This window comes from Bubalus bubalis, chromosome 15, assembly GCF_019923935.1.
Source record: "Bubalus bubalis isolate 160015118507 breed Murrah chromosome 15, NDDB_SH_1, whole genome shotgun sequence".
Classification (NCBI taxonomy): domain Eukaryota; kingdom Metazoa; phylum Chordata; class Mammalia; order Artiodactyla; family Bovidae; genus Bubalus; species Bubalus bubalis.
The window spans coordinates 18,237,757-18,251,361 of NC_059171.1; the positions used below are offsets into that span (position 1 = coordinate 18,237,757).

General features: G+C 41.7%; 1 protein-coding gene across 3 annotated transcripts in view; it reads right to left on the bottom strand.

The window, feature by feature from the left end:
• RNF19A (ring finger protein 19A, RBR E3 ubiquitin protein ligase) overlaps positions 1-12,935 on the bottom strand; it is a 55,421-nt gene extending 42,486 nt beyond the window's left edge. For 2 of the 3 annotated variants that reach the window (XM_044928572.2, XM_006055231.4), the window contains exon 1: positions 12,803-12,935. The gene's annotated coding sequence lies outside the window, so the exon portion shown is untranslated. Of the gene's footprint in view, positions 1-12,042; positions 12,293-12,802 lie in introns of those variants that run through there. The other variant, XM_044928571.2, reaches the window with a different exon arrangement.
• Between the last annotated feature and the right edge of the window lie 670 nt (positions 12,936-13,605).

Consider the following 13,605-nt stretch of genomic DNA (forward strand, 5'->3'; position numbering starts at 1 on the left):
AAAGTTTGGGTTCAAGTTCAGATTCTGACACTAGCTGTGTGACATTGCATTAAATTACTAAGACAGTTTACTACACTGTAAAATAGGAATAACAAATAACCTACAGTCCACAGAATTATTACTAGGATTAAATAAAATATGTAAAGAATCTAGCACTAGTATGACATATTAATCACCTGACAAATATTAGCCATTATAAATATTTGAGAAGATGATACAAATGTAACTAAGGCACTTACTAGATAAAGCTATTTAAAAAAAGATTATCATGCTTAAGGTTAGAAATAAAATGAAACAAACTGTTGGCTCTGAAATGGCTTGTCTAATGTCATCAGAATACTTAGCCACTTCCAAGTTTGGAATACATCATTACAGAACATAAATTTCTCCAAGATGAATATAGTTTTCACCCTTATGTTTATATAGCTGTAAACCTACAATAAGTGATCTAACATTAAAAATGGAATAAGTAAATTCAAATTAACTACTTGTATACATAGGGGAGGTGGAGGAAGCTCAACAGATGATTAACATAGGCACATCGTTTCCAGCAAGTTTTTTGGAAAGTGAATACTTATCAAGACTCAAATATACTACCTTGAGCTCTACCTCTAGATAATGTCTATGATCTCCTAGAAACATAAACTAAAAGTTTAGAATAAACTATTCCCATATGCCACAAAACCTCCCCCAAAAGACAGTTTAAACTACTGCAGAAAGAAAAGGCATTATTCATTCCATTTTCCAATAAAAAATACTTAAAACATTTTGACTAGCTCCTTCCAGGAACTATTTAGAAGGGCAAACAACACAGCAATAAGGAAAAGGATGGAAAAGCATACCGCAAAATGATGTGTGTGATGGAGTGCCCACAGACATGAAAAAAAATTTTTTAACAGGTTAAAAAAAGACCAAGCTGTCCAAAAAAAAAAAATCTTTTTGACTGGTTAAAATACTCACTGCTATACATCAACAGAAGGGAGATATTAACCTAGTTTGAGATATTAGTCAAGTTTGTGTACTTTTGAATTTCAACTTCCTTATTTGAAAGCTAAAGTGATTGGATGAGGTAATATCTAAGGTCTCTTAGTTCTAAAAGACTGTGATTCTAATATACAAACACATATACAGCTGTAACACACATCATGCGTGCGTAGTCGTCCCCAACTCTTCGCAATGCTATGGACTGTAGCCCGCTGAGCCACGCGATTTCCCAGGCAAGAATACTGGAGTGGGTTGTCATTTCCTTCTCCAGGGGATCTTCCCAACCCAGGGATTGAACCCACATCTCCACATCTCCTGCACTGGCAGGTGAATTGTTTACCACTGAGCCACCTGGGAAGCCCAATACATACATACTCTAGGGTTAAAAGTGGACAATTAATAGTTTCTAAGATAATTTTTGTTTCTGTTCTTTTAAAAATATCTCCAAATTCTCTAAAGTGTTGGTATACTCTTTGGTCTTAGTAAATCCAGTGGAATGAACTGCAAACTTCATTTTACCAGTTTCATCATTAATCTAAATAATTCTTAATTTGGACAATTAAAAATATTAAGTATTTGGGCTAATTTTGTCCTAACCAATTTTTCTGTAAGTTACTTTAAAAAGTATTGATAACAGCAGTATCCTGCCTCTCCAACTTTGGAAATTGATTTGTCTCTTTCTCCTAAAGAACATGAGGAGTGGGGAAAGCAAAGACCTCTGGTTAGGGTAAATCATTATGTGTGTGTGTGTATTTAATTTTACAACATATGTACATGATGAGGTAGAGCACAGACTGGAAGAGCTATGTGGTAGAAGTCCTAAAAACTATCCTTAAAACTTTCTTCAAATTATAAAGTAATTCTCAGAAGCAATAGTATCTCTTGGGAAACAAGAGGCACAATAAGCAAAATGTGTCTGTTTTGCTCCATATACACCACATTTATAGTGCTTCCCTCTAAATATGTCCCCTCAAAATAAAATCAGAACTGAAATACCAATGAAATATTTATTAATTTTATAGGAGACGAAAACAACTAAGGGAGTATTTTCAAAGAAAGCAGGAGAACCTAGATAAGAATTAAACAGGTAAACAATCATAAAGGTTTATCATTATTAGGCTTTCTCATTAAGAATTCAAAAGGAACAAAGTGGGTTTAACTATAATTATACAACCTAGTATTTAATTAGACATATTAGGTATTTTAACTATAAATATTTTGCTATAGGAAACATCAACAAACCCCAATTTAAAAATCAGCAATCAAGAGACAGAGGGAATCTCAAATAAGTCATGGAGATTCAAAAAATGAAAAGGCTACAAACTGGAACTATTCCACAAATACTAGTCATGCACAGGTGAATCTGCTAGATACCCACGTGAGTTCCTCAGAACCACCTCATTTGATTGTGGAACCTATACTTCTAGTGACACTAATGTTCCAATCTAATGTTAAACTTTATTAAGTGAGAAAACTGTAGTCTAGAGTTACTCAGTTGAATACATCATCACTAGCCATATGAGGCTATTTAAGTTTAAATTAATTTAAAAAAATATTAAACTCCTGTTCCTCAGTTATACTAGTCACATTTCAAATGCTCTATAGCCATATATGCCCTTCCGAGGTTGTGCTAGTGGTAAAGAACTCACCTACCAGAGACATAAGAGATGTGGGTTCAGTCCCTGGGTTGCAAAGATCCCCAGAAGGCGGGCATGGCAACCCAATCCTGTATTCCTTCCTGGAGAATCCCATGGACAGAGGAGCCTGGCCAGCTGCAGTCCATAGGGTCGAAGCGAGACAGACATGACTGAAGCGACTTAGCATGCTCGCATAGCTGTATATAGCCACTGGCTACCATACTGGACAGTGCAGATCTAGAATATTTCCATCATTGCAGAAAGTTCTATTATACAGTGCTGGTCTAGCGATTACCTGACTTATCCATACAGCTAATGTGCCAGAACAAACTCTTAGCCCTCTTTCTACTATTTTACTTCCTTGACAAGGCCTTCATTAATCACCTGGTTTCTGACTGATCACGTTGGCCTTTTGTTAAGTTCTGCTTACAAACATCCATTTGTTCCCACAGATAAATGAATTTTAAACTTTGCATGGAATTCAAAGTCTTCCACAATCTTACCTTAGTTTCTTACCATTCTCTGACATAAAAACACACTCCAGCTAACTGGTCTACTTGTTAAATATATTAATAAAACATAGTTTCACCTCCATGACACTTCCTATGTCTTTGTCTCTGCCTGAATACGCTCCTCTGCCTTCTGTGCTCTGCTTCTCAGGCAGCACAGTGGTAAAGAAGCCCCCTGCCCCCTGCTGATGCAAAAGATGCAGGTTCAATTCCTGGGTTGGGAAGATCTCCTGGGGTAGGAAATGGCAACCCAAGGGATTTTCTTGCCTGGAAAATTCCATGGGCAAAGGAGCTTGGCAGGCTATCCATGGGGTCAGCAAAGAATCAGACACAACTGAGCACACACACACACACACCGCACTGCTCTGCCTATTTAAACTCCTACTACTCTTTGAGGCCCAACTCCTATCTTATGTCCACAAATCATTATAGATCAGTAATTATAGACAAACTACTAAAAATTATTTCATAGTTTTATATAGAAGTTTATAATTTTCTAAACATGTCACCTAAATATTTTACTGTCATTCTTTGTGAGAAATGTGGGGGGGAAATTAAGCAGAGTAAAGGTAATCAGGAGTGTATGTCAGAGGGGTGCTGATCACAATTTAAAAAATTTTTTTACTTTTGGCTGTGCTGAAATTCCGTTGCTGCATTTGGGCTTTCTCTAGTTGCAGTAAGCAGGAGCTACTCTCTAATTGCAGCATACAGGGTTCTCATTGCAGTGGCTTCTCTAGTTGTGAAGTGTGGGCTCAGGAGCTGTGGCACACGGGTTTGCCCTGAGGCACACAGGACCTTCCTGGAGCAGAGATCAAACCTGTGTCCCCTGCACTGGCAGGCAGATTCTTAACCACTGGACCACCTGGGAAGTGCCACATGACAATTTTTTTAAGGGTGATCAGAACTAACTGAGAAGATGACACTTAAATAAAGACTTGAGGGGAGTCAGCCATGAGGACGGAGAAAGCAGTGGCACCCACTCCAGTACCCTTGCCGCAAAATCCAAGGGCGGAGGAGCCTGGTGGGCTGCAGTCCATGGGGTCGCGAAGAGTCGGACTTGACTGGGCGACTTCACTTTCACTTTTCACTTTCATGCATTGGAGAAGGAAATGGCAACCCACTCCAGTGTTCTTGCCTGGAGAATCCCAGGGACAGGGGAGCCTGGTGGCAGGCCATCTATGGGGTTGCACAGAGTCAGACACAACTGAAGCGACTTAGCAGCAGCAGCCATGAGGAAATCTAGGAAAAGAGCATCCAAGGGAAAGGCAACAGCCGCCGCAAAGACTTGAAGGTTGAATGTGCCTGATCTGTTCAAGGAATAGCCCAGAGGCCAGAATGAGGTCTAAGGGAAATGAGCAAGGAATATGAGAGACAGGTCAGAATGTTATCAGCTCAGATTGTGTAGGGCTTCACAGACCACTTTAAGAACTTTGAATTTTATTTCTAAGTGAGATGGGAAAACTTAGGAGGCTTAAGGGGCTTCTAAACAAGATAGTTTAGAATCTGGATATTAGTAATTTAAAAGGATAATTCTAGTGTTAAGAATAGAATTCAGTTCAGTTCCTCAGTCATGTCCGACTCTTTGCGACCCCATGGACTGCAGCACGCCAGGCCTCCCTGTCCATCACCAACTCCCGGAGTTTACTCAAACACATGTCCATCGAGTCGGTGATGCCATCCAACCATCTCATCCTCCGTCGTCCCCTTCTCCACATGCCTTCAATCTTTCCCAGCATCAGGGTCTTTTCAAATGAGTCAGCTCTTTGCATCAGATGGCCAAAGTATTGGAGTTTCAGCTTCAACATCAGTCCTCCCAATGAACATTCAGGACTGATTTCCTTTAGGATAGACTAGTTGGATCTCCTTACAGTCCAAGGGATTTTCAAGAGTCCTCTCCAACACCAAAGTTCAAAAGCATCAATTCTTTGGTGCTCAGCTTTCTTTATAGTCCAACTCTCACATCCATACATGACTACTGGAAAAACCAAGGCCCTGACTAGATTGACCTTTGTTGGCAAAGTAATGTCTCTGCTTTTTAATATGCTGTCTAGGTTGGTCTGCAAGGAGATCCAACCAGTCCATCCTAAAGGAGAACAGTCCTGGGTGTTCACTGGACGGACTGATGCTGAGGCTGAAACTCCGATACTTTGGCCACCTCATGTGAAGAGCTGACTCATTGGAAAAGACCCTGATTCTGGGAGGGATTGGGGACAAGAGGAAAAGGGGATGACAGAGGATAAGATGGCTGGATGGCATCACTGACTCGATGCACATAAGTTTGGGTGAATTCTGGGAGTTGGTGATGGACATGGAGGCCTGGCGTGCTGCAATTCATGGGGTCGCAAAGAGTCGGACACAACTGAGTGAATGAACTGAACTAGGTTGGTCACAACTTTTCTTCCAAGGAGTAAGCGTCTTTTAATTTCATGGCTGCAGTCACCATCTGCAGTGATTTTGGAGCCCCCCAAAATAAAATCTGCCACTGTTTCCACTGTTTCTTCATCTATTTGCCATGAAGTAATGGGACCGGATGCCATGATCTTTGTTTTCTGAATGTTGAGCTTTAAGCCAACTTTTTCACTCTCCTCTTTCACTTTCATCAAGAATCTCTTTAGTTCTTCTTCACTTTCTGCCATAAGGGTGGTGTCATCTGCATATCTGAGGTTATTGCTATCCAGCTTGTGCATCCTCCAGCCCAGCGTTTCTCATGATGTACTCTGCATATAAGTTAAATAAGCAGGGTGACAATATACACCCTTGACGTTCTTCTTTTCCTATCTGCAACCAGTCTGTTGTTCCATGTCCAGTTCTAACTGTTGCTTCCTGACCTGCATATAGGTTTCTCAAGAGGCAGGTCAAGTGGTCTGGTATTCCCATCTCTTTCAGAATTTTCCACAGTTTATTATGATTCACACAGTCAAAGGCTTTGGCATAGTCAATAAAGCAGAAAGAATAGAACAAGAAGAGTTAAAGACAGTAACATGCAGGACAGTTTAAAGGCGGCTGCAATACCCTAGGAGAGAGATGATGATGGGCAAAGGGACATGTCTTGAAAGTAGAACTGATAGAACTGACATGGATTCCAAGTGGATTCTGGCCTGATTAACCAGAAGGCTGAAACTGCTGTCCACTGAAATGGAGAAGGCTGTGAAAAGAGTAAGTTTTAGGGAGAAGCTAAGAGCAGGGGTTCCCTTTAAATCTTAGGGGAGAATGTGCATCCAAATACCCAAATGACAAGCACAGAATTCAGGAAAAAGTTTGGCCTAGAGATAAAATTTTGAGAAAAGTTGTTACCTGGATGGTGTGTAAAATCACAAGTAGGGATGAACTCGCCAAAGCAGTAAATAAAGAAGGGTAAGGACTGAGCCCTGTGGCACTCCATCCTTAAGCTACAGGGTTTACAGGAGGATCCAGTAAAGGACACGGGGAAGGTAGAAGGAATCACTCCTTCATAAGACAAAACCTGTTGGTCTATTCCATCAGTATTATGTTTTCACCCTTCCACTAAATATAAACTACATCTTAAAAAGTCACGAGCAAGCAAACAGGGGCAAATTGGCAGGAGTGAAGAATGACATGAGACAATAACAATGTATCTTATAGACTATAAACTATTTATAAGGCTTGTTCAGACTTGAGGGTATTAAAACACTTCCTCTAATATTTCTAAGAATGGACTAGCACTCCAAAGGGCAGGCTGTCTAATCTCTGATAGTCACAATAAATGATACAAAATAAAGATAAGCACAGATCTTTTTATTTTTGACTGTATATCAGTTTCCTGTGACAAATTACCACAAAGCGGGTGACATAAGACAACAGAAATTTATGTTCTCACAGTTCTGGAGGCTAAAAGCCTCAAATCCAGCAGGGTTATAGTCCCTTTTGGGGTGGCACAGGAGAATTTGTTCTTCACCTCTTACAGCATCTGGTAATCACAAGCATCCCTTGGCTTGGGGCCACATCACTCCAATTTCTCCCTCCACGGTCAAACTATCTCCCTCTCTTCTGTCTTGTCTGTAATTTCCCTCTGCTTTTCCCTTCTAAGGGCAACTTGTCATTGAATTTTGGACCCCTTGGATAGCTTGGGACGATCTCCTCATCTCAAGAGCCTTAATTACATCTGCAAAGACTCTGTTTTCAAATAAGGTGTCATTCATGGGTTTGAGAGGTTAACATGTGAACATATCTTTTTGAGGGCTACCACACAATCGACTGCATGATTCCAGAAATTATCAGTAAAGTGTGCTATGTTTATGCAAAAAGTTAAGGGATGTTCATCTATAATTTTAATAAATCATTATTTTTAATGAAAGCATATGGCTATCAGGAGATATCTATTCAGTTTGGCTATGTATTTGATTTAGCTATATTTGGCTATGCATAATTGCTTACCAGGTAACCACTGCAATCGCTAGTTTAGATAAAAGAATGAGTCATTGTGCCATACTGTACATATCCTGTGATGACAGAGTTATTTTCCCCATTTATATGCATGTAATCAGTCCCCACCTTCTACCTCCAAAGGACTTTATTTCATGATTTTAAGGATGCCTATATAAGAAGTGTTAGTTATTCATATAAACAAAAACTGAAGGATAAACTAGTTCAGGCAATATTTAAATAGAAAAGAGGTTTAACATTTTGTTCTGGAGTAGACCTAGTCACCTCTCTTGACTCAATATAAGAGCATTTTGTATTGATTTATCCACTGTAACTTACTCCAGTGTGGGAGGCACCAGGACCTCCACATACAGTAGCCTCATGGGTACTTCTTCCTTCTGTTTTTACACTGAGATCTGCTATGACAAGTTACTAGTAATGAAAAAATCTCTTCTGTAACAATCTTGTCTGAGTAGTTACATGTTTCAGAGACATGGTGTGTGTGTGTGTGTGTGCATGCAGGCACATGCTCAGCTGCCCAGTCACGTCAGGCTCTTTGCAACCCCATGGCCTGTAGCCCGCCAGGCTCCTCTGTCCATGGGATTTTGGAGTGGGTAGCCATTACCTTCTCCAGGGTATCTTCCCAACCCAGGGACTGAACTCACATCTCTTTCATTGGCAGGAGGATTCTTTACTAATTAGCTACCAGGGAACCTTCAAAGACATAATTTATACTAATAAAATCAAACAGATGATAGCATATTCTCCCTCATTTTATAAACAGGGAAAGTGAGGCAGAGTCACTATGATAAAGTTGTACGAACGAAAGAAGTCAGGTATTCCGACTTTTCAGTTCAACTCAGTAATTTCAATTCAATGATACATGTGCTTCTTTATTTGGATTCAAAAGACATGTTAAAAAAAGACTATCAAAAAGACTAAGGAATTTCTGTGGAAATAAACATTTCAAACAAAATATTCCTAGAGCTATGCTGTCTAGTGTAACCACATAGTGGAGCAAAGACTTAGTATGCATAAAACAATGTAAAGTCATTCATTAATACATGCTGAGATGGTATTTTGTATATGTTGTTTAAAATAATACATATTATGAAAATTAATTTCATCTGTTTCCTTTTACTTTTTTAATGTGACTAAAAGAAAATCTTTATGACTCACATTATATTTCCATTAGATAGTCCTACTATAGGTATGATATAATTACATTATACATACTTTATTCAGTTAGCAAATACTTAATCCAACATCTATCACTGTCAGGCCTTATGCTAAGTGCTGAGACTTAAAGAATAAACAAAGATAATGGTCCCTGCCATCAGAGTTTACATTATCTCTTACCTTCCACTACACATGTCATATGTATTATCTCACTTATGGTAATGCATAAGAATAACAGAACACCATTTGGGGAGCAAATGCCAATACCTGACTTAGAAATCACAAAATATGAATCATCAGTGCATTTATAGTACTGGTCATCTATTTTTGTGATATATTACTTAACATTATTATGTAAGTATTCAGGGGTCTCCAGAGAGGACAGAGGTTGAAAATGTTAAGTGTACATAATTTTAAGAGGCTGAGTTCAGATTTTTGGACCGAAGACCAAGTTTTAAAGTTTTCTTTCAGCTTCAACAGATCAGGCTGATTTCTGAGGATTTTGCGTCAAAATTCAATGCACAAATTTATTTGAGGACTTAAACAACTCTTTATTGGTTTTGTCCTACTAAAAGTTTCACATAAAAAACTATCATATAGAAATTTTTAAAAAATTAACAAGTAGCATTTCTTGAGTACATGACTTTCAAAACAAAATACTAGGTAACATCAACAGGACAAAAATGTATAATGTTTTCTGGGCTAATAACTTTCAAGAAAATGTCACTAATAAACAAAATAATTGTTCAGGTTTTATTGACAGCTACAAAGAGCAAGCAAAAACTACTTTATCAAAAAGTGTTAATTTTTCTTAATACTGAAAAGTATTACAGATATATGATAGCTATTGAGAAACAAAGTTTCCAAGTTTGAAACACCCAAAATGATTTCACTGATGTTTTTGGTTTAAATCTACCATCACCTGAAATACAGATGTGTTTAGAAAAGGAATACTATCCCTCAGTTTTTAGCTGTGCAGGTGTGGTTATATATAGCTGCTTCAAGGTGATACAAAGCTACATATACAAACTGATACCTCATAACTTAAAAACTAAAAGGCCAAAGAAAAATAATAATTACTCTGGACTGGAGAAAAAAAAATTACCTAAGGAAAATTTAGCTGATCTCCATAAGTAAAATAACATTTTGCTTTTAAAAAAGATCAAACCCAAACCTTTAAGCTAAAGTACTTCATACATGATCATGAGTCCTTTCAGACCATCATTAAACTACTAGTGCTGGTTTGCCATGTACAATGCAAATACAATCAAATATAAAGTCAGCAATGCAACTTTTTTTTTTGGCCTTCAGTCCAAAATGGCCTAATTTTTATATGGGCCTTAAATAATACAAGATCATAAAGCTTAGTAAGCAGGAAACCAGCCTGAGTTTGACAATCAATTGTCACTTGTCAGAAACATCAGAAAAACAAATAAGAATTCTCTAAGATTTCCTTTATAACGGGAGTAGAGAAGAAACGGAAGAAGGCAATTCAGATATAAATGCGACAAAATTTATCCCCAGCTTACTTTCTGCCTAGCACCTGACTAAGGATTTTTACATGTTATCACAATATTTGTTCCTTCTCCTCCTTGGAAAATTCAGGAAACTACATTTTCAATCCTCAGTGCCCTCCAAACTGGGGAGGGGTGGGGGAGGGGTGGGCAGGGATGATGAGGAAACCAAAGAATTTCTGTGATAAGTGTAAGTGCTTTAAAATCAGAACCTGCCATAATATACAAGAGATTCTTTCAAATGTTAAGTTTGTCTCAAATTACCTATATTTAATTCCATCTAACAACCCCATGCAAATATCTTTCAATCTGATCCCACTAAAGAGAGGCGACCCCACGTGTCTTAATCAACTACTACAAAAATATTACCTTACAACTTCCTCTATTTCAAATTTGTAATGTGCATTTATTTTCCACTAAAATGCTGAAGTAGCTTTATAAAAAGACACCTAGCATCTTTCTAAGTAGGAGAAAAACATTGTTTCATTTAATATAGTAAAAAGGCACCCAAAATTCTATAAATACCATTAAACTTTTAAAAATTCCAATACTGGTCTAAAGACAGTAAAATTGGGCTGTTCTTTATATAAACTCTAATGATCAGGTGAAGCACCATCCAAAAGAAACACCAATATTTCAAATAGCTACTATCCGAAAACTAAAAATTGATTTGTGTTTCAACTCCTAAGATAATCTTACAGTTTTAAAATATAACCTTACTGGAATCCTCCTGGAAGTCACAGATACTGAAAAACTACTAACCCACTCCCGTATTCTTGCCTGGAGAATCCCCATGGACAGAGGTGCCTGGTGGGCTACAGTCCATGGGGTCACAAAGAGTCCGACAGGACTGAGGGACTAAGCACACACACTAACATTAGCTGGCCAAATGTAATTTTTCCTCAGAAAGACCCTTTGTTAAGATATTAAAACAGTTCCTGAGGATATATGAAATTTAAATTTCATTTACATTGTATACAATAATAAAAAGAGAAATAAAGCTAACAAAAAGGGGTTTTGTTGTTGTTGTTATTGCTGTTGCATAATTTGGTTTATTTATTAAGTCCCAAGACTCTAAATCTTTACTATGGAATTGTAAGTAGCAGGCAACGAACGTCTGAAAAGAAATGTTAACAATAGATCATCGCCATTTTCTAAATAGAAATATTTACATTTTGATTCAGTTCTGACAGCTGGGTGTTAAGGAAGCATAAACTGGCAAATACGGTAAAAATGGCTTGACTTATAAACCGAAGTGGAAAGATGCTTATTAAGATGGTTAATGGCAAAACTGAAAATGAAACTTAGGCATACTATCAGACTTCACATAACAAAATGGGTCAAGGAATTCAGTTAAAATAAAAAATTCATATGTATAAATAAAAACACAGTCATGTACTTACCCCACCCGACCCCCCAAAAAAAGGAATGGAAAGGAAAAATCAGGAACATTTTAAGGCAACCGATCAGAGGAAATAACTGCTTTATTCCTCCACTGTTTACTAACATTTAACACGAGCATTTGCAGCCAACACCTGGGTTTGAAAACTGCAGCAGCATTTAAACGCTGTCCTTTCTAACGTCCACCCAACAGGACTTTCAGCAACATTTTGAATAGTAAATATTAACCAGAATAAAGCATCGTTCGTATATTTCTATCTTCAAGAGCTAATGGGGGGAAAAAAATAAGATCTTTTTTTCTCCCATATATAGCCATTCTTTTCACTCTTTTATTTACTGCCCTTATTTTCCTCCCTATTAATGACAGGGGGTGGGGAACGACAGAGGGGAATTCAAATGATAGGAAAAACTGGAAATTAAAAACAGTGGCATTACTTGCTGGATGAAGACGGAGAAGTCTCTCAAGGTTTAGCATGAAGGAGACAATCCTGGAAGACCCCCTCGTAAGAAATACTTTACCCCAAGGCCACACCAGTTTTCGTCGGTTTAATTTCTGCTTTTGCAGGGGGTGGCCGTCCCCCGGATGAACGTTCCCCGGGGCATGCCTCTCTCTATTCCCCGGGGAGGCCTCCAGCTGCACCGGGTGTGGGGGGTGGGGTGGGGGGCGTTGGCCCCGGCTCCGAATTTTGCAGCGAGGCCCGGAAATCGGTCCCGTTAAGAGCCGATTTCACCCATCAGGAATGCGCTCCGCCCCCGCCGCTGCCGCCCTCCGCGTCGCCTGCTCCGGGGGGCCGGGGAAGTGCCTGAGGGGAGCGCCGCCTCCGCCCCCGTCACAACACCGCCGGGTCGGCCGCCGTCGCCCCAGACTGCCCGGGCCAGGAGGACAGGGCTCGCGGGGCGGATCCCAAGCCTCGCCTCCCGCCCGGCGCGGCCGCCAGAGCCGGGGCCGAGCCGGGGGGACGCAAGATCCAACGCGAGGCCTGAGCCCCCACCAGCTCGTCACCCTCCCCCGGCGCCGCCCGAGCCCCGCCGCGCAGAGCGCGAGAAGGGGCGCCTCTCCCGTGGGATTTCCGAGTCCATTTCCGTCCCGGGGAGCGGCCGGAGAGCCCGGCGTCGGAAACGGGAGCCGCGCCCCTGCCCTCCGGCTCCCGGGTGCAGCCTTCCCCCCTTCACCCCACCCCGGACCCGCCCGTACCTTCAACTCCTCGGTAGGGCGCAGGGCTGCGGGCGAGCAGGCCCATCTCCCGGCGGCGGCGGCGGCCAGAGGAAACACGGAGGAGGGTTCCTCAGAGCCGCCCAGGCGCCTCTCAGCTGGGGCGGGGGGAACGCAGAGGAGGGGTCCCGACGGCCGCTTTCCCGAACTCCTCCTCCGCAGTTCTGTCTTGACGGCGGTTCCCGGGAATCAGCGCCGCAACTGCCATTCTCTCCCCCCGGCCCCGTTTCCCTCAGCCCCCGCTGTCTCCGCCCCCTCCTCCCACTCCTTCCTCCCGCCCCCTCCCCGCCCAGCCGCGCCTCGCCCCGCCCCGGAGCGCCGCCCGCGTGCCTTGCGTCATGGCGTCACGCCCACCCCGGCCCGTCGCTGGACGCGCGGGGACGCGGGCGTTCGCTGTCGCACGTTCTCCCGGTTAATCTCACGGGAGCGTCCCGCTGCGGCTAGGGTGGCCGGGAGTGTGGCGCCCCCGCCACCTCCTGCTTGACCTCCGCCCGAGGCCGTCAGCGGCCCTTCCTGCCCCTCAGCCTGTAGGACTTCTCCCGGGCTGTGGGGCAGGTGTCTCAGGACGAGGGGGTGGGAGGTGCCTAGAAGCCGCTCTCGAGGTGTAGGGAGGTGATGGGCTTGGAGACCTCCCGGTTTTCGGGGTTCCGCACGCCGTTATTCAGTCCTTTTGTTTTCTCGCGGTTCACCTGCTAGAGTGGCAAATCCCAGGGAGAGCAGGGAGGGGGTGCTGCAGCGAGCTGCTTCGCTCTGCTGGAGGAAACGTCTTCTCAGAGTCCGGCCCC